The sequence below is a fragment of the Aricia agestis genome, chromosome Z (assembly GCF_905147365.1).
Source record: "Aricia agestis chromosome Z, ilAriAges1.1, whole genome shotgun sequence".
Classification (NCBI taxonomy): domain Eukaryota; kingdom Metazoa; phylum Arthropoda; class Insecta; order Lepidoptera; family Lycaenidae; genus Aricia; species Aricia agestis.
The window spans coordinates 23,283,001-23,306,095 of record NC_056428.1 but is presented as its reverse complement, the minus strand read 5'-3'; the positions used below and the strand labels follow the sequence as shown (position 1 = coordinate 23,306,095).

The following is a 23,095-nucleotide window of genomic DNA, read 5'->3' as shown; positions in this document are numbered from 1 at the left end:
CATTGCATTAACTTAGTCATGTCCGATTTTGGGGATTTCTAAAACACTGTGCTGCGGAGGGTGTTTCATAGAAATATCAAATATCACTATGTACCTTAGATGAATAAGGTCTCGCGCTCGCTCTACGACGCGCGCGCGAGACCTATCATTTATCTAAGCTATGTACATTAGAAACCAGTGTCGCGAGTCGCGTGTCGCTTGGTTCCAACTTGTAGTCGTGATTTGTCGGCTGAGTTTGACATAACCAAATTACATAGGTCCGTCATCTGCCAACTCAACATCAACTTCTCTGTTATAGTAGTGGATAAGTTAGATCTGTTAGAACTACTATTACTATACCTACTTGGGTAAAGCCAACATTTTATTACACTTTTAGATTTTTGTTGGCGTCTAGTGATAAATAATGAAACCATAATATGAGTAATATATGACGAGTTTTTGTTTTCGATTGTTACATTGATGTATTTACTAGTTACGTAAATATCAATTTCAAACGTATACGTTTATTTTGTTGATAAAAAAATTAAAACAAATTAACTACAACAACAAAATGTTATACAAAAAGAAATGTCCTTTTTTTGCTACCCAAATATGTCGAGTACCCTAGTGAAATTTCTATAGCATTAATATTTAATACTTAACTTTCTGATTCATAATTAAGCGTGAGGTTACTGGAATGACGATTTTGTTACTTATGATATAAGATTCAAAGTAAATTAGCATTTTTTTAGGTTTTATAATGTTGTCCTTGATTGTCGTGCTTTTACGTTACCCTATTTACATTACTTAATTTATATAAAATTTCTGAGCGAATCGCAGTAGTTACTATTTTTTTTACACTAACAACACGTATAGGATCTGTCGCCGGTTCTTCTCGCCGGGTTAGTTCCCGAACCGGTGGTAGGCACCGTAGTATCGACGTTCGGTTAAGTTTTTGTAAAAAAATTACTCTGAATAAAAATATTTTTGATTTTGATTTTTTGCTGTCAGAATTCTAGGTGTCAATCATTTTGTTTGATTTGTTTGAACAAGTGAATCGGCGGCGTATTTAAGCGATAAAAACTATTTAACTTGTACGGTCTGTGATTTACAAGGTATGTTCCAAGATAAAAGAAAGAAAAAATAATAATAAGTTGCCGATAGTCACATAAATATTTTTTCGACTGTCGATTCTCACACGATCAATCTGAAATTTTTCATTTGACAACCCTATCTGTATGTATGTCATGTTTTGCAATTTTAAAACCTGTCGGCCGTTTGGAAACATGCACCGAAAAGTGAGTCAGAAGGAAAAACCCTGCATCGTAATTCGCATGATATTAATTTAAGTTGCCAAAAAAACTTATTTATTGTCTTCTCAATTTACTAGTTTTATTTATAATTTAGGTAGGTACATCATCATAATAAAAAACTTTGAATCACTTTTAACGAAAAATGCGGAAACGCAGGTGAATGAAATTTTGCGCAGTTATAGCTAAGATGGTGAAGGAGTGCATCGAGCTAATATTATTTTGAAATTATGCTTTTATCATACATTTTTTTAGCAAATAAAACATTACACACTACAATGTTGCAAACTACCATCTTTTTGAATGACGAGCCTATAATACATACGATAAAGCACCCTTTCGCTACGTAGCTGTAGGTAAAATTTGAATAAAGCCGAAATAAATAAACCTTTTATACATGGGAGAGCCATGCTTCGGCACGAATGGGCCGGCTCGACCGGAGAAATACCACATTCTCACAGGAAACCGGCGTGAAACAGCGCTTGCGCTGTGTTTCGCCGAGTGAGTGAGTTTACCAGAGGCCCAATCCCCTGCCCTATTCCCTTACCTTCCCTTCTCTACCCTCCTCTATTCACTTCCCTTCCTTTCCTTACCCTCCCCTATTACCCTGATCCCTCTTAAAAGGCCGGCAACGCACTTGCAGCTCTTCTGATGCTGCGAGTGTCAATGGGCGACGGAAGTTGCTTTCCAGCAGGTGACCCGTTTGCTCGTTTGCCCCCTTATTACATAAAAAAAAACCTTTTGCTTTAATAATAAAAAATCGGCCAAGTACGAGTTGGACTCGCCCTTGAAGGATTCTAAAAGGAAATTAAAACTTTTTTGATTTATTTTTATATTTCAGTTAAATTACTTAACCCTTAACTACCTACCACCTATTTCTGTAACATAACCACCTACGTGCGGTCCTGGAGACCGCTCATGAACAATCACCTTAAATTCAGGTTCTATGGTATCAAGAAATGACTTAAATGAGTAAAATACTTATTTATGCTTTGGACTTCTATTTCAGACCTTCAAATAACATAAACTATAATAACATCTTGATATATATTATAATCTTTCAAGACTAGTAGTTTTAACAAAAAAATATACCCTTCTTAAATTAAGAGATCTGACAGACATAGGAACTTAAATAATCAACTTCTTTTGACTTATTTCTATAAACTAAGGAGTTCAACTATAAAATCAAATAAAAAAAATTTAACATTAATCTTCAAATTCAACAAAATTGCAACCCCCAAATATTTATAATTTTTCGCGGCAGTCGGAGCATATTTTTTTGGCACACTCCAAACAAATTATTAGCACCTTGCACATAATTCCATAATTATATTATGGTATTATACATAAGTAAGCAGTTTTGCTTTTCTTTGGATCACACGTGAAATATGTTTTGCAAACTTAAAGTTTTTCCACATCAGATGTGCAGTCTTCAACCTGAACAGCATACTCGACTGAATCGGGTTCCACGTCACTACAATCTTCGTCTGACATAACCTCGTCGTCTGACATCTCCTGTTGCAATCATCTTTCTATATTATCGGTTTTGTCCATTCGCAAACTCCGGGCTTTTAAAGACCCCACGCGACCAACCGAGGGTTAACGGCGTCAACCTTTTACAATAACTAGAGATCCCAATGGTCGAAATTCGACCTTAGTTTCAACGACATTAAGACTAGTACCTATATTTTGTAAAAAAATATTGACTTGATCTCAAACTGGCTGTGTAAGCATTGTCTAATAGCTGTATCTAAGATTCAATAAAAACCTATAATCCATTTTCAATTTGTCACCATACTTCAACCATAAATAAAAGAGTATAATTCGTATATATAGGCTTGTCACTCAAAAAAATGTCATTTTTTCTAGTATGTGTGTAGTAGTGTGTGTACTATTTGTTTAAAATAGTACACTATAGTACACTATGTGTGTTATTATAATAAACTATGTGGTTATTTGTTTAAAAAAGTATGATAAAAGCATAATATCAAAATAATATTAGCTCGATGCACTCCTTCACCATATAAGTAAACTATAACTGTGCAAAATTTCATTCACCTACGTTTCCCAATTTTTCGTCAAAAGGGATACAAAGTTTTTGGCTCACGTATTAATATATAGATTATTATTATTGTAACTTATAAGACATCCGAGTCACAAGGAACCCATAATATGCTTGGACTACCTTAAGAACCAACTCTGTTTATGAAAAACATGCCCAAAATACTCATCTTAGTTCACTATTTTCCCAAGTGATCTAATTCGTGGGTAAACAAAGTTCGTCAGCCGAGCGCGTCCAGAGGAAAATCACCGAGTCACCCAAAAGTCACTTGGATGGCAAAAGTTTATTAAACTCATTCTAAACCTTGACTTAGTATTTTAAGGACGCTATCACATCTTTTCACAAATATCAGCGATTTTCAGGTTTTTAAAGAATTAGGGGTGACACTGCGAGGATATTTTGGTTTCAAATGAAAGATAAAATATTCATCTCCACGTTTCGGGGGCGAAAAATCGATCTAGCTAAGAATCATTATTTTCAGCTAATGTTATTTTATCGGTTTTTTATCGATAATCGATAAACTGAAAAATATGACTCTATTGGCGAATTATAATACTATTTTGTTAGCAACTGATTGTTTTAACGACCAGCAGATGGCGTTATTAAGTAACACGAAGTCAATGAGTGTTTGCTATACCGAGCAAAGCTCGGTCATCCAGGTACTTTAAATTAATCTTAGCAACTCCGCTCTTCAGGTAGCTTCCTAAAAGGAATTATTTTTCGATATAATTGCCACTAATCTGAGCTCGCGTGTATGTATTATGTGTTACAGATGTGTTTATTTACGCTGGGGTCTTTAAAGACCCTAGATGACCAACCGCGTAACTAAATTCGATTTGATATTTTTTCTTTTATGATTTTCCTTGTGTTTTAATAATAAACCAATTAAATTGTTCGTGTGTTAATTCCTATTGTTTTATATTGCATATAAAAAGTTTTAGACGCACTTTTCCAAAAATGCATATTTTGCTATGTAGACCAAAATGATGATGATTATTTTTTGGTGATAATTAGAAACTAATTGTCGGTATATTTACCATACGTTTAAAGTATTAGAACAGGAAAATGTATAAAATATGTAAGGTTTTGTTGCTGAAAATTTGTCAATGTTTAACATTCAATAGTTTATATGTTATTTAAACTTAGCTTTTTAAATTTCAATCTTAGTTATAGGAAATTTAACTGTTATTTTAGTTACCTACACGTTTTACCACAATTTTAAAATAATATTGTTTTTTTTTTAATTTTCCCAACTCACGGTTTCCACTTGAATTTTTTTGACTTCTATTTTTAATTTGTAAGTTTTGGTTATAAGTATTCAAAATATAATTAATCTTTTGATTAAATCTGATTAACATTGAATTAAATATCAATAGTTTATAGAAAAAAGTTAAGAAATATATAAATTTATGCTACTTTTATGTCATTTAATTTTCGGGCTTTCAAAGACCCCAGGTGACCAACGGCGTTATTTTAAAAGCGCGACCAACCGAGGGTTAAAAAATTTGTCACTGGAAGTTGGAACCCCTCGCGACTATACTCAGGTATACCAGAGGCCGGGTCGGCTTCTCATAGAAAACAAGAATTGGAACAGCAAGAAATGGAAAGGGCGTAAGCGACAAAATGGTTTTTGTTGCGTAATTTTAAAGGCATAAATATATATTTTCATATAAGCTATGGGCAAATTATAGTATATGCTTGAACTAATCTTTGTACAAATTTTGGAAGCTTAAATCACTCTCCTCTGTAGGCAAAATTAGAATCCCTGTTTTTATAGAGGTCTTTTTGATTAATTACTCTGTACAAGTTGACAAATCGTGTTATGCTATGGGTAATTCAAATAGATAAAGACATGATGAATACTGACAATAAACTTTGATTTCTTAGCCTTAGTCATTCTTGAGAAAAATCGATATCGCTGCAGCCAAATTAACAAGGCGTCACCTTAATTATTCAAAAGCGCAATTGATTGGATGAGCTCGTACAATATAGATGCACTACCGATATATAAATTACAAAAAAAATGCTATTGACTTTTGTATAAAGAAAAATTGCGTATGAAAAGTGTATTGTGAATTGTGTATGTGATGAGAAGAGCGTAAAATAAGCCAAGTGCGAGTCGGACTCGTGCACGAAGTGTTCCGTACCGGTATAGAGCGAAAGTAGACAAAAAATCTGTTTTTTGTATAGGAGCCCCCCTTAAATATTTACTTTATTTTAATATTATTATTAATTACTAAATTAAAAATATAATTAGTGAATTTGTGAAAATTTCAAGTGCCTAACTGTTACCATTATTGATTACGAGCAAAAAAGGCTAAAAAATCACGTCTCTTGTATGGGTGCCCCCCTTAAACATTTATTTTATTTTATTTTTAGTATTTGTTGTTATAGCGGCAACAGATATGCACAATCTGTAAAAAATTCAGAAGTCTAACTATAACCATTCTTAAGTTACAGCCTGGAGACAGACAGACAGACAGACGGACTTAGTAATAGGGTCCCGTTTTTACCCTTTGGCTACGGAACCCTAATAAGTATTATGAGTGATATAATGAGTCAATAACAGTTGAGTAGTTTAGACTTTAGAGTTTAGTTAGAGTATAACTGAGCTATTGGTAACATAAACTACCGAAAAAAACCCGGACACAAGTCCTAAAAAGAAATTCACGTTAATACACTAAAATAGCTGGTGTCAGGAATATTTATGAACCGACCTGACCTCTAGTCAGCTGACCTGAATCGATACCTTATCTTAGTGGTGACTTTTTCTTTTGCGAATAAAATGTAGGTTATAAGAAAAATTACATCAGATTTATCTGATATTAACTATAATATATTTTTATTCTTACTCCCCAGAGGTGAAGACTGTTTGCCGACTACTCTTGCAGTACCTGCAATATTATTTCGTTCGCGCGATTTTAACTGAGGGGACCCTAAAAGTATTTTTTTTATATATTTGATGGGTCCGTTAAGTTTTTAATGGGTCCCGACGGTGTTGAGTTGTTGACACGGTCAAGTCTTAATTTTATTTAATTTTCTTTTCAGGGATGCGCTAAGCTAAGCCTAGTGGAAAATTAGTAGAGATATCTCCTTAGATAAATGATTGGTCTCGCGCTCGACTAGATACCGCGCTGTATAGAAAACACAGATTCCCGAATGCGGCACCTCAATATTGTAGTATGTGTAAAACAATGCACAAATATTGTTGTGTGCGTAGATAATTGGGTTGCCAGATACGTGACTGGTGCCCAATCAATGGGGAAAAATTAGTTGCTGTGGTCTTGTAATTTATTATTGTTGTATAGTAAGTGCTGATTTTTCAATCACCGGATAATCTTTACCATTGGAATAAAGTCCATTCGAAAAGAATGCGATAAAATAACAACGTTGTTTAGGTCAACGAAATATAATGGGTACAATATTGATGAGAAAACAATACAAAAACAATGGTAGGAAGTTTAACGAAAGTTAAGAATGAGTCATAAAAAGCAAATGTTAAATTTGTTTTGTGTATTGTGTACTTACATAAAATATAAACTGTATTTAAGATTTTTATTATAATATGATACTCATATTACATTTTTATTAATACACATTCATGATCCAGGAACTTTGAAAACTTTTTGTTCTGTTGGCGGGATTCGAACCAGCTACCCTAGCTAGAGATTTTAATGCGCTCATCCACTCAGCCACTATGTATATATAAAAAAATAAGATATAATAAATAAATGAATAAAAATCACAATCTCAGAAAAATTTGGGAATTTTTAGTTTATGGTAATTGGCAACACTGAACATCAAGCGATACTCCGATCCGAATTTTCAGGTTTATATTATTTTTCTGTGTTTATGACGATTTATATAATATTTACTGATGGTATGTGATGCCAGTACCTTTCTTGTTTCTTGTAGTGTTATTATTGCAGAGTCTCACTACGCAAACTGGCATTTTGCTACGGACGTAACTTAAAATTTCGAAAATTATCGACACATCTACCTCACCCGAAGCTTGCGGCGCGACTGGCGCGGTTACGCCTTATCAGGCGTATGATTTGTTGCCGCATTTTTTCAAGTACTCCGACGGTATCTAGTCGTAGCGCGAGCGCGAGACCAATCATTCATCTAAGGATATCTCATTCCTATAAAGATGATCTATAAAATTTAACCTTCACAGTGAGAGGAAGTCTAAACAACTATCTTCACTTTCTTACCTAGTAAACAAAATATATTATGTGCTGTGCCTAATGCCTATGTAGTTTACAACAGAATTCTTTGTGTTGCTTTTGGTATAACTTTTAAAGAACAATTTTAAATTATTATTTTAATATACTTACAATTAGATACAAATAAACTTTGATAAAGCTAACGGAAAGTGTCATTAACAAATAACAATATGAAGCGTTCAATATCTTGATTAAATACGGTGCAGTGTCGTTATCTTAATGTGTTAACATATTTTTAGTACTTATCTGAGTACGTTAAAGTGTAATTATGCTAATAAAAATACTTAATGGAAAAGATAATTTTAAAGCAGACACGACATATTAATTTTGTTTTTATTATTAAGAGGATACACCAGGGGCTAGAGAAATGAAAAAAAAAAAAGTACGTATAATATCTATAGCTGTCTCCCTTACCTCAAGCCTATACCGCAGAACGCGATAGAGATAACTGCAGAAAATCAACGATTCGTTGTCCCCTGATTCCTTCTCCAAAACTTAACCGATTTAAGTACTTTTTCATTAAAGATTAAAGAAAGGCTTGAGATGTGTTCCTATGTTTTATTTTTTATTTTTGTAAAATCTAGCCAATTCTTTTTTCTGGATGTTTGAACACAGCGGAAAATCTGGTCATTTTTTTGGGTTTTTGAACGTTCATATCTTATTTAATAATTAAATTATGAAAAAAAAGAAAACATAGGGACATTGTATTAGTGGCCGTAGATATTTAGGAAAAAAATTATAACTCTACTAGCATTATCCAGGGAGGAAACAGGGGACAACGTTTGTATGGAAAAAAGGGCGGTGTGAACTCCTCTTAAAGTATTACTCAAAAAACTTTTCCCTCTCTCAGAATAATTTCGCAATGCCAATAATACCAGTTGTTTGCTGTTACCATGTAAATTGTCAGCTATATCAACATTATAATAATAGTAATGTTATCAAAATAAATACTGTTATCAATAAAAAGACAATAAAGTAATTGAAGGACTTTATACAGATAGCCTAGTTTCAATAGTGTTTACTGAGCGAATTGATAAATATTTTGTACGACAGTAGAATAGGCTATTGTGTTGTATTTTTTCCAATATTATAAATTAACACCGTACTAAATTGAAAAACTGACGAAAATGTATATATAAGTATTAAAAAAATTGCATATCGCAGCACATACTCTCAAAGTTTGCTCCGCGGACCCCTGACTCCTGAGGCTCCGCAAAGGCTATGAAGGGGCTCTGCGAGCGCGGAGCGATATATAAATTGCTTTTAGAAATGTCACCACTCATCAGTCATCAGACACTGCAGGCTTAGCGTGTTCACCTTGATTGAAAGGTTTATTCTTATCGTAAAGTAGATTTAAAAAGGAAATATGTCAGTTTGTCCCTAGGAATAATAAAAATTAAGGAAAAGTAACTCCGTCAAAAAACATGTTCTACAATACTTGTCAAAAAATGTGTACCTAAACGTACACATTTCAATACATTTGCAATATTTAGGTGGCCTTGAGCGGTATCAGGCTGACGTTACATGACAGCTTGAAAGGAACCTTTAAAACGGTAATAATATGGGAGTTACGTTTCCTTAGTTTTTATTATTCGTAGGTTTGTCCCCAAAAACTGTCAGCATCTCTATTCTTTCGCTAAGCCTGCAGCATGGAGTCAGTTCATTCAAAGACGAAACTTTCATTTTCTGGGGGGTCCGTCAAAAATCTTCTTAAATGGGTTCCGCCACCACATTTTGAGAGCCGCTGGTGTATACGAGTACCTTCGTCTCTAACTTTCAGATAACTCTGGTGATACAAGTGATGATGATACGGCCCACCAAGTGATGGTGATGATTGGTGATGATAAAGTCCACATTACTAGATGATGTATGATGATGATGATGTTGATCGTATGCAATCGGAGCGTTCCGAAGGGTGCGAATGACCGCGCGTGAATCATGTCTGTTTTTATTTTTACGATGTTTTCGTCATCGCTTGATAGCGTTCACGAATCACGTGAACGGGCAGTGCACAGGGACCGTGCAGTGTGCAGGGACCGCGCAGTGTGCAGGAGTACTGATTAACTGGCCATATAAACTAAAGATAACAACCGGCCAAGTGCGAGTTGGACTTGCGCACGAAGGGTTCGTTCCGTACCGATACATGTCCGTACGATTGACCAAGCGCATACGGCATTCTCGCAATATGGTCGGCCTAGTCCAGAGGAATGAGCAGATCAATACGTCAGGGATCAATACATAATTATTGATTATACTAATAATTAGTAATTAGGTATTAGATGACGCCCGCAACTCCGTTGCGCCAAATTTCGATTATCGCGCGGGAACCGTATATTTTACCGTGATAAAAAGTATCCTATCACCTATGTCCTTTCCCGGGACTCAAAATATCTCCATACTAAATTTTAGAAAAATCGGTTCAGCGTGTAGAGGTAACAGACAGACAGACAGATAGACCGACAGACATACACACTTTCGCATTTATAATATTAGTATGGATAAGTAAATAATCCTATTTTCTTTTCTTTTCATGACGTATACGGTATAATATTATGTCCTGTGATCAAAACTCCAATTCTAATTTTTATCCTATAGGTAGGTACCTTAATTTGTTATTAAAAATGCTTCTACATTTTGACAATGTACAATTAATTATTTGCTGTTTGATTATGAAAACTGTTTGACAGTATTGAATGATCAAAATCAAATAGCAGATTCGAAGTTCTCTATGATTTCAAGACATTTAACAGACCAAAAGGCGACCAGAGCAAGCCGGATTCCGACACAGTTTTTCCACCACAGATCACCTCCAGACATTAATCATTATATTGAACGTTTTACTCATAGGACCTTACGCAATAGTTTATACTTTATCGTAGTTTATAATAAAAGATAAGATGAATGTTTTTCTGTGCCATCAAAGAAAAAATATTTTGATCAAAACCGGATTTCCAAGAAGACAAATAAAAACGTAAACAAAATATAGTTTTATGTTATTCTTAGTTTGGAAAATAATGACGCAATTTTTTTTTTATGAAATAAGGGAGCAAACGAGCAAACGGGTCACCTGATGGAAAGCAACTTCCGTCGCCCATGGACACTCGCAGCATCAGAAGAGCTGCATGTGCGTTGCCGGCCTTTTAAGAGGTAATAGGGGAGGGTAGGGAAGAGAAGGGAATAGGGGAGGGTAGGAAAGGGAATAGGGTGGGGATTGGGCCTCCGGTAAACTCACTCACTCGGCGTGAAACAGCGCAAGCGCTGTTTCACGCCGGTTTTCTGTGAGAACGTGGTATTTATCCGGTCGAGCCGGCCCATTCGTGCCGAAGCATGGCTCTCCCACGCATTTACTGAACTCCAAAATCAACGGATAAATTTACATTTTCTTAATTTCAAATTAATCAAGACATTAATTATTACAAAGAAATGCAAATAACCTCATGATACCTAATAACCTAAGGGGGCCGCAGAAATAAACAAGTATTTACTTGTAATCTTAATATCATAATATTAATTCCTACGAAAAAACATGCATAATGAAAAACCCAAACGCATAATCAGAGCGAGCGAATCCTTAGTATATCCCACAACCTTTACATTTTGTGGTACACTTTACGGAAAAACTAACACGCCTATTAAATATTGATTTGTGCTTTAACATAGTAATTTTTATTTATAATTATGTACTTTGTAGATGTGTTATCAACAGTCAGTCAAGGTGTGACGACGCGAGCCCTCACAAAGTGCGGCTTTTAGTGAGTATAAATCAATGTGATAGGTTCTGAAGGTAAACAAAGTATATTTCTGAAGAGCTGGACTTTGATCGCATTGGTTCAGGGAATTGTGCGTGCATGTGTTGGCCGACCTGTCTTATTCACTGAGTATTTCCGTTTCAGATCTGTGGCGTAGGAGCTTTTTGGTCCGGAGTTTTTCCTTGAATAACTTGGAATACGTGATCAAATACAAGTATAATTAATGACCTATGCTCAGATGTCTGTATCTATCTATTATTTTGTTACTCTGGCTAAATTTCGAGAAAGGCAGAACCGATTTGGCTAATTTCAACCTTGAAATATTCGTGTATGTCCAGGAAAGGTTTTATATTAGGAAAGAAGTGGTAGGAAGTTGACCGGGTCATCTAGTCCTTTTAATTTTGTTTAATTACACCCACGTAGGTAGGGTAGTATGTATATTATGTTACGGTCAAAGACTGAAAACGCTCAGTGAGCGGAAAAATAGCTTACAACGCGTTGTGGTCACAGTGAAACAGACACAACGCGAAATTCTCGTTGTGGCTCTGAGGAAAACGGTCACTTGGGCCCTAACGTAACAATACAGTAGTCGGTAAAATCATTGAATTATTCATCGACTGCTTCCTTTGTTTGTAAACAAACACATTCTGGGCGATAATTTAAGCAGTGTATTACTCACAAAGAGGCTGCTCTAATTGTTCGTCAATTATTATAATCATGGTCAAGTCATTTTGACTACGTCATTTTGACACATTGTTAATGATAATACTCATGAAAACGTTTTATTTAGTAGATTCTTTTAAAAGCCTCAATTTTTTTTCACCTGCATCTTCTTCCCTTTTTTGTCAGATATGTTTAGATTAAACACAATAATTTTACGTTTACTACGAGTTACGACGCTCGCCGTATTCTTGATAGGGCGAAAATGTATGAAGAAAGAGAGCGTTTCTCATTTTTCTTATAAATGGAAATGCTATTTATTTATATATAAAATATTTAGCTATTCGTACAGGGGAATAAATAGGCAACAATTTTTTGTATATTTATTTTCCTTACTTCAGTGTAAATTTAGCCCATTTTTTTTAATCTTTTGCAACTATTGTGATGGTTAAAACATATATATTTGATATTTTGTATACGTCTATAAAAATTTTATAGTTTAGACGTGGGGATGAATATATTATTATCTTTCATTTGAAACCAAAATATCCTCGCAGTATTTTGAAGAATTAGGAGTCACACGACTCCTAATTCTTCAAAATGGTACCTGAAAATCGCTGATATTTGTAAAAAAATGTGATAATCTCCCTAACTTTAATTTACATTGGTAATAAAATTGTGTTTGTGCCTTATGTAGACAATAAAGAAATGAGAACAAAGAAGAAGACAATGTTTTTAAAATTACAATTTATTTTCTAGATAATTCTAGTAAGGAGCTCAGAGAAATAAGGCGCAAGCAAGCTATTTCGTACATAGAAAGTCAAGTATTTATTGATAAAATATGATAACAAATCAATTATCTATTTTATAGATATTAGCTCTTACTCAAATAGATACATACATAATTTTCAGGGTTACGTCTCTTCGTACTTTATCGTCCGACGTCCTCCAACCTTCTTGCTAATTAGGCTCAGAGATTCATAGGCAGATGGATCAATACAAATTTGGTCGCGTTATGTGAAACACATCTGACAGATCACGACTTATGCTAAGTACTGACATACGGTTTAGCTCGATAGTTTTACTCCAAATCGAGCAATAACCACCGTGTGGACCGCAAAACTGACAGCTCGAGGGCTCGCTTCGAGCCGACTCCAATGGAATTAAATATGTCAAATATGTCATTTCCTTCGATTCGGAGTAAAACTATCGAGCAAAACCGTATGTGAGTACTTAGCATAACATTTACCTAATTGACATAACGTGACTAAAATATGACGATAGTATAACTATAAGTTGATTCTAGTAAGTGTTATAATATATTATTATGTATAGTGTTAGTATCTTTTGTTCTCCCTTACACTCGAGACATCTATTCAGACAAGAGCCTTTTGTCTGTGATGACGCCATAAGGTTAATTAAAAAAAAAGTTTTAACAGGCTAATCCCAATTTCCATCTTATAGTACACATACACGTAACACGACAAACAAGCAATTTTTCGAGGAATTTTGAAGAAAAATCGAGCAAGTTCTTGGATAATGAATAATGATCCAATCCGAAAATTTTATTAAAATATAATGTGGAAATGTTCAGTGTTGATTGTCGATAGCACTTTGCGTAAACTATCCACGATAGCTGTTATGTAGTACTATCTACACGTGGCTGGCGCATGTCTGTTGGACATTGATTGACAAACTGCCTTCTGCCAAATATTTGCCACAGTAACGGCTCATTACATAATTATTAACGACCTCTGTGGCTCAGTGGTGAGCGCGTCGGTAGCTCAAGCCGGGGGTCGCGGGTTCGAATCCCGCCGACGGAACAAAAAGTTTTCAATGTTCCCGGGTCTGGATGTATATTAAATATGTGTATGATATAATAAAAATCTTAAATATATGTATAGTATAAAAGTATTAAATATATTTCCGTTGTCTGGTACCTGTAACACAAGTCCTTCAGGTACTTAGCACGGGGCCAGACTGACGTGGTGTGAAGCGTCCATAGATATTATTATTATTATTATTATTATTATTATTAATTTGATTGATGAATTAATTTGAGTATAACTCATTTAAAGAGTATGTTTAGGGTGAGACCAAACGAGCGTAATTTGTGAGTTGTGAGTCGCAGAATTTCAGCTAGCAGAAATTCTGCTGAATTCAGTTTCATACAAAAGTCCTTATTGATTAACACGAGCGTAATTTTGTGAGTCATGATTTGTATGAAAAGTTATTTACGCCGTACGCGGCAGAAATTCTGCTGCATTCAGTTTCATACAAAAGTCCGGTTTGAGTAACACGAGCGTAATTTTGTGAGTCATGATTTGTATGAAAAGTTATTTACGCCGTACGCGGCAGAAATTCTGCTGCATTCAGTTTCATACAAAAGTCCTGTTTGAGTAACACGAGCGTAATTTTGTGAGTCATGATTTGTATGAAAAGTTATTTACGCCGTACGCAGCAGAAATTCTGCTGCATTCAGTTTCATACAAAAGTCGTGTTTGATTCACTATGATATATAATATTATTTATATAATATATTTGGTTCTGTTCGAAAATATATTTACGCGGCAGAAATTCTGTGACTCACGAGTCACGACCCACAAAATTACGCTCGTTTAGCTTAGTGTTTAGATTTATGTGTTTAGTGTTTAGTTTGTGATGAGAGTACACTGCGCGTTGTGTCGGTGACAAAATAAAAGTTTTCTATGGTACAAACGGCAAGATGTCTTGCACTATTAAGTATCTATTCTGTGAAGATATTTTGTGAATTGCGTTCCAGTCGGAATATAATGTACACCGGGCATTGTTCTCAGTTTCTGAAATTTTGTGGCTACTCCTACAGACCTACCTCCCTAACATATTAAGTACTTAAATGATTGTGTGCTAGGTGATTAAAGATAATAATCAATGATATCTAAAAAAAGTTGCTTCGATTAGCTTATCTCAAAAATTTGTGATTATATGTATATAAATAGATATTCAACCAGTGCCTACATAAAGTTTTTGTTACCATGCAACAATGTAATGTGGTGATAATTTTTATCTTCTAAGCAAAGCAATACAATCTACGACTACTTTAGTTGTACAGTTGTACTACAATTTGCTAAAAGATATGAAAGATTAGCGGCATTGTCAAAAGACTCGTACCTACTAAGTGAGAAAGTAAGTAAGTAAATATTTGGTACTCAATCATAGAGTCATATAGATATGAAAAGATTTATTTCTTGAAAGATAAATATATTATATACTTAGTACAATAATTTATTAAGAAGTTTAAAAATTAACGAAAACAAATCAATAACTTTAATTCTAAGTTCAAATGTCGAGGTTGCAAAAGAAATTTTATGTTTATTCTGTTTCAAAAATAAAATACTGTTCGGTTTTTCTAAAGTACTAGGTAGGTGAAGAGTGAGGGTATTGATAATAATTAAAATTGAAATAAATACTTAAATAAGAATAAATTATAAAAAAATCAGTTTAAATACCTGTTTCGAGAAGATGGTCGCTCTGGTGTATTGAAAGTTGAAACACAAATCATGAACTTTCATTAACACTTCATTTTGCGCAGAGTAGGTAACCCGTTTTTAATTCCCACTTGCCAGGAAAATTGGCGTTTATTTTGAGGGGGGGGGGGGGGGGGAGGCTGCCCCTACAATGAAAGGCAAAGCATAGCCCTTCAGTACTTGTGGTATTACCGGCCTTACCTTCAGTGTTAGATTACGAAATGCAACCGCTTACCAGTATAATGTGCAACCACAGAACCAAGGTTCATCTTGTTAACATATTATAAATTTTAATATACGAGCTGTTGCCCGCGACTTCGTCCGCGTGGACTTCAGTTTATAGCGCGCGATGTCAACAAAATTGGTGTCAAAAGCTTTTAGAAAAAAAAACCCTGGTAAGTACCCCTTAAATCAAAACAGCTGAGCCGTGTGCACATAACATTTCATTTTTTTAAATTAAAATTTATATATTATGCCAAATTTTAAAGCTTATTTAGCCCCCCAATTACACAACTTTACCCATAAACTATTTATCATTGATAGGTTTAAGGTTACGTCACTGTATATAATATAAAGTACTGACATTAAATAACGTAAAATAGAAATAACAATCGTAAAAGTTCGGAACAGGGTGTACGATCTTAGAATGTTTGACACGGTAACATAAGAATTTTAAACCTCCAAAATAAAGAAGACCAGCCAAGTACCCAATTATTGTATGAAATGCTTACTTTTTAATTTGGTAGGATAATAATAGTTAATAACTCCGTCGCAAAATAAGAGATGGCGCTTGTAAAGCTTTCGCATCAGATTTTATCATAAATTGTACTAGATGTCACTACTGAGTTATTTGTAACTAAAATACATATGTAAATATAAAAAAATTGAGAATCTTTTATGAAAATAGTATTTTAAAATAAAATATTTTCAATAAAAGGTACTGTGTTGTATTTTTGTAACATAACAGCTATAATATTATTTTTCCTTCTGGTAACATCGATAAAAAATATCCCAACAAAGATGTCAAAGTCAATGAAACTTTTTGCTTTCGAGTGTGGTGCTAAAGAAGCATGTAAAACAGTGTGCTCTACAATTTGTATAAGTATATATATATATATATATATATATATATATATATATATATATATATATATATATATATATATATATATATATATATATATATATATATATATATATATATATATATATATATATATATATATATATATATATATATATATATATATATATATATATATATATATATATATATATATATATATATATATATATATATATATATATATATATATATAATTGCTCGTATAAAGATATAAGATATTCTAGTTCTATTATGACAACACTAAACAATTACTTTAGAAAGGTTAGGTGGCTTGATGTTGCTAATATGCCTAATCCCATTACAATAAACAAAGTGGAAGATAATAGTACTTTGTAGTTTTCCGCATTTGTTTCGGACTACAGTCTAATTACACTAATTATTCACGCTAATTGAGCATAAATTATGACCATATACACCGTCATAGCATAGCATGCACACAGCACAATAGATGTTGTAGAACAGCGGTTCTCAAACTTTTTTAGTGGCGTAACCCTTTTAAGAAGTGACAATTTTGACGAACCCCCAAAACAAGAATTATATTTCATCTTTGAATGAAATTTGGTCTCCATGCTGGTGTCTGATACAGGGCTTTGCGGAGCTCCCCAGGGCTCTGCAGAGCACACTTTGAACATGGTTGTTGTAGAATTTCATTCCACGTAAATTTCAAAAATCCAAATAAAAAACGTGACGTTATTTTCAAAAACTATTTTTTTTTATTAAATATCTTGCAAATCGTGACGGTTCTCAAGAATGTCAAAATTGATATAGTCAGGACTTTGGTACCTACTACCTACTTGATTGCAAGTTTACTTACATTCAATAAAGATATTTTCTGGTTCCAATAATTTATACTACGATATGATTGCACTCATTAAAATTGTTTTAAGGGAAAAATTGAGGAAAAGATTAAAAACGATAAGAATTCCAAACTGGTACTAAAATTAAACTCGTTATCTGACCTGACACCGATCTGAAATTTTACAAGTTTTTGGTTTCGAAAGTTTTAACAAGTTATTCCACCCAATTTAATTGGTAAGTATATTTTTTTTAGTATCTCGATCGTGGGATTCGCAGACACAATTAATTAAGATTTTCAATTGTTATGCGACAGCCGGGTGCCGCTTGGGGATTGATGGGTTAAAAATAAAATATTATACAGTACTTACCTATATTAAACTTGTTTTGTTCTTCTTTGGTAAATAGTTGTAATTTGTGAATATTTAGTGAGTACATAATTTTATACAATAACTAAACAAAATATTTTAACATCACAATAGTACAATACACATACATATAAGGTATTAAAATAATGTATGATACCTATTTATTTTAAGCATGTCTACGGAAATTCTTAGAATTCAATTAAAATATATTTATAACATTACTTATGTATTAACTTTTGTTCTATAACTTGTGGTAAACACTAAACCTTTCAGTAAAATAAAATAATAAACTACTGAAACTTATTCCTTGTCGTTATCCTTTTTGAAATAGTAAAAACTTTTTCTTTCCAAAATGAAATTATCCTTTTACAACTCATCAATACAACCTCTATAATTATTTAATGGAAAGGAATGGAAAGGACTTCATAATTTTTAGGTTAAAAAGTTCGCAGAGCGTAACTCGAGCAAACGAACGTCGATTTTAATTCGCATTGCAAACGCGTCGGGAATTCACATTCATTCGTATAAAAAATATTTACAGTACCTTTGTATATAAACGACGAAATTCCTTGAACGTTCCGCGCGCGAGTTCCACGCACGGCGATCACAGATTGACTGATGAATTTTTGTTGTGACCATGTATTTATGCGCGCGCAGAGTTGCGCATGCGTGGGGGGACGGTTTACTGTGATCCAGTAATCGGTCCCCATTATCTCATTCAAACGGCCGCAGTATAATCTGTAATCTATGATTCTCCCTGTGACATTTCATGACACTGACCATAGACATAATATATAATGACACTGACACTATCCTGTTCCAGGAACAAAGTACAAACAATATTTCAGAACGGAACTATGGAGAAAAACCAGAAATCAAGATCAAAATTGTTTTATTTTTGAAAAAAAATTAAAATAAATATTCTCAGAATGTCCTACGTGGTGCCTACTACCGGTTCGGGAAGTAACCCGGCGAGAAGAACTGGCGTAAGAAACTCGTACGGGGCTCACTTTTTTCTTTTTTTTTAAATAAAGTACCTATACAATTTTGTAACTTAATATTAAAGGTATAATAATAATAATTAATAATAATTATTATAGTTTCTTGTATAAAAATTGCGATGATATGTAATTCTAATTACGTAAATAATATGAGTTTATTTTTCAGTTTCTGAAGGTTAGATAGTTAATTCAGAAGAAGGTCAGGGTGATCCCACTTTCCTTTGTTCTCTTAAGTAACTATAATTAGTCACTAAAATATGTGATAAAATAACACAAAAATGTTATACGTACTTACTTTTGAGACGAGTTGCCACTTCTTTTTTTCTCAGAAAAAGTCGTTGGAGTGAAAAAAAAATTGACGATCCCCCAATTTTTTGCTTTTTTATGTAATTTTATTATTTATATAATATATTATATATATCCTTTTTTTAATTTAACTACAGTTTAATAAAATATTATGTTATCAATATTTTTTAATATTTATTATTTTTACTGAAATAGTACCATAGACTTCCGGCGAACAGAAGCTTCGCGACCCCCTGAGGAGTCGCGATCCACAGTTTGAAAAACACAGCTTTACTAGGCCTTATGGACTTTTAGCCCAGCCGCACATTGTAAGCCAAGCCTCGACAAGCGTAGAAACGCAGCATTAGTATCAAATCAATATCATTAATGGGGAAATCACTCAGGAAATCACTGCATAGTAAAACAAAGTTTCTTTTTCTGTCAGTTTTATCCATACTAATATTATGTATTATATTAAGTATACATATACGAAAGTGTGTCTGTTTGTCTGTAACCTCTTCAGTCCTCGCGCCTAAGCCGCTGAACCTATTTTGCTGAAAGGTATGGAGATAAGTTATGTATAATTATAAATTCTATTAATTTAATTTGAACTTAATTATATTTTGATCTGACTACTGCTGTGAGTTATGACATGTTTTTTAATTGTATATCTAATTTGCTATTCTGAACAACAAAATGATGTAATTACTTCATTGCTTAAATGTATAATTTTAATTCGAACTTAATTTTATCTGATTTGATCGAGCAAATTGTAATAATTGTAATTGGCAAGAAATAAAACGCTTTTTTTTTTTAAATTTATTATGGAGAGTCCCGGAAAAGGTCATAGGATACTTTTTATTCCGGAAAATGTACGGTTCCCGCGCGATAAACGAATTTTGGCGCAAAAGACTTGCGGGCGTCATATAAAATCTTCAAAACTACGCAACGGATTTTCATGCGATTCTCCAAAAGCAGAGTGAGTCAATCGGAAGAACAGAACTTTTTAATTAGAAATAAATTTCTATTAAAAAGGGTGTAACAAAACTAAGTGATAATACTTTAGGGTGTGTATGTATCCCTTATACATAAAATAAAATTCACTGTGAAAGTAGCAGCGTTGAACGAGCGAATATTTTTTTGTGATTTGTAATTTGTATGGGCAAGCGGCCCAGCATGAGCGGCAAGCTCATACAGAAATTAAAAAAAAGTTACTCTTTCAGCGCTGCTACTTTCACGGTGAACTCTATACAGGGGACTCATACACATCTTAAAGTACATTATCACTTAGCTTTGTTACATTCTGTATTTTAAGTGATAGAAAAGAGGGATTAAAGTTCGTACGGAAGTATCAATGACGTTTTTTAGGGTTCCGTATAAAAAATGGCAAAAAACGGAACCCTTATAGATTCGTCATGTCTGTCTGTCTGTTCGTCTGTCTGTCCATCCGTATGTCACAGCCACTTTTCTCCGAAACTATAAGAGCTATACATGGCTATACTATTGAAACTTGGTAATTAGATGTAGTCTGTAAAGAGCAAGATTTCGATACAAAAATGGGAAAATTATTAAAAATTTTAGGGGTCCCCATAGGTACAACTACACTACAATCAAAAATTTTTTTTTTTCATCTAACCTATGCGTGTGGAGTATCTATGGATAGGTCTTCAAAACTCATATTGAAGTTTCTAATATAAGTTTTTTCTAACCTGAATCGTTTGCGAGAGAGACTCTTCCAAAGTGGTAAAATGTGTGCCCTTCTAATTTCTAATTAAGAAGGGGCATGAAAATTCTAAAATAAAAAATATATGATGTACATTACTATAAAAACTACCAAGAAAAATTGGTTTAAACGAGATCTAGCAAGCAATTTTTTTTTATACGTCATAAATGGTAAACCTTAATTTAACTTTCATTAAATCAACTGAAATGTAAAAATAAATCAAAAACCTTTTGCGGAACCCTTCATGGACGAGTCCAACTCGCACTTGGCCGGGTTTTTAAGGATTTTTTTAAGGAAATTTATAATTTATATCAAAACTATAATTATTGTTAATAGATTGGACATAATTATAAATAAAAAATGTTACCTTAATTTTAGCATAATTTAGTGTAACTTTTTTTTAATAGGGTGGTTCAAGGACAACTCCGCCATCTGTGAGGCGATTTTCAAATTTTCCTTCGTTGCAACTTGCAAGGGTTTGTTTCAAAATTGGTCTTTTCGATATTCTTAAGTCTTAACTCTTAACCCATCAAGCCTCATAAGCTCACCGGTGAGCGAGACACAATAGAATAACAATAGATTTACAAGAATCCACGGTCGAAGGATTAAACCACGTTTACGAGGGAAAGCAGCGTAAGTTTGATAGTCTTAGGTTGGGTTGCACCAGAGGCGTGTTTAAAGTTCAAGTTATGGTTATAGTTAAGGCTAAATTTAACTTTAACTATAACCTTAACTTTGACACGAGAAATTGACAGATGACAGCTCGTCCAACAAGGTTATAAATGATCGTGGGCGGGGCGCTGCTGGTAAGGGAGAACTGTCAAAAATGGCGTTTTTGTATGATGACCTGTGACCTATGAGTTACTTTTTTCGCCACGTGCATTTAAAACCTTGTCGAGCTCTATGGTTATGGCTGGTTATGTTTAAATATGGCATCTTCATAGCGTCCATTTTTAACTTTAACCAAAGATTTGACATTTTGCATTGTAGTTAAAGTTATAGATAAAGTTGTAAGTTGGTGCATACAGTCAAAATGCAGGTGATCGCACATTTATCAGGCACGCGCCGAACGCGCCGCAGTTTAGAATTCGTTGTATGAAATGACTAAATGTCCCGCGCGGCTTCGCCCGCGTAAATTAGCATTTTTACGGAAACAGTACATTTTCCCACATTTCGTGTATAATTATGCGGTGCGTTCGGCGCGTACGGGTGCTGGCAAATGTGCAATCAGCTTAATAGCTCCAAAATATGTTGTTGACGGAAAAACATAATAAAATACGCAATAAAAACATCATAACCCCTATTGCCTTGAACTAGACGTCATATCTTGTGAATATACGATTATATATGCGACATTTGTAGCTATGTGTCGATATTTACAAAATTAATTGACCAATCGATAATGATTCTGTAACATTTGATAATAATTAACAAAGAAGTTAAGAACAAAGTCAAACTAAGTATATTTACAAAATACAATTTACCAAAAAAGAGTAGCTAGAATCTAGACGTTGAACATCATTTTTATATGGTATGGAACCATAAAGTTAATATTACCTATCGGAATTTAACTTTATGTATCGAACATAAAGAGTATAAACACTTTATAAAATTAAAATAAATAAAAGATACGCCCATGAAGGGTTCCGCAGCAGTAATAAGGTTTATTTTAATGAAATTAAAAGGTTTTTGATTAATTGTTATATTTCAGTTGATTTAATGAAAATTTTACCATTTATGACGTATAAAAAAAACTAATAGCTAGATCTCGTTCAAACCAGTTTTCGTTGGTAGTTTTTATAGTAATGTTCATCATTATATTATTTTTAGACTTATCATGCCCCTACTTTAGAAGTTAGAGGGGGGGGACACACATTTTACCACTTTGGAAGAGTCTCTCTCGCAAACTATTCAGGTTAGAAAAAAACGATATAAGAAACCTCAATATGATTTTTGAAGACCTATCCATAGGTATAGGTTAGATGAAAAAAAAATTTTTTTGTTTCAGTTGTACCTATGGGGACCCCTAAAATTTTTAATAATTTTTCCATTTTTGTATCAAAATCTTAATGCGGTTTACAGACTACATCTACTTACCAATTTTCAATAGTATAGCTCTTACAGTTTCGGAGGAAAGTGGCTGTGACATACGGACGGACAGACAGACAGACAGACATGACTCACATGACGAATCTATAAGGGTTCCGTTTTTTGCCATTTGGCTACGGAACCCTAAAAATTACAGGATTATGAGAAGTTTGGGAACATCAGCTGCCTTAATCTTTGAAGATTTCAACAATACTTA

The 23,095-nt window shown here is 33.6% G+C and overlaps 1 protein-coding gene across 2 annotated transcripts in view; it reads right to left on the bottom strand.

Moving 5' to 3' along the window:
* Nucleotides 1-18,416, bottom strand: part of LOC121738340 (glutamine synthetase 2 cytoplasmic-like) — a 78,850-nt gene extending 60,434 nt beyond the window's left edge. For both annotated transcript variants that reach the window (XM_042130319.1, XM_042130318.1), the window contains exon 1: nt 18,326-18,416. The gene's annotated coding sequence lies outside the window, so the exon portion shown is untranslated. The remainder of the gene's footprint in view (nt 1-18,325) is intronic.
* Between the last annotated feature and the right edge of the window lie 4,679 nt (nt 18,417-23,095).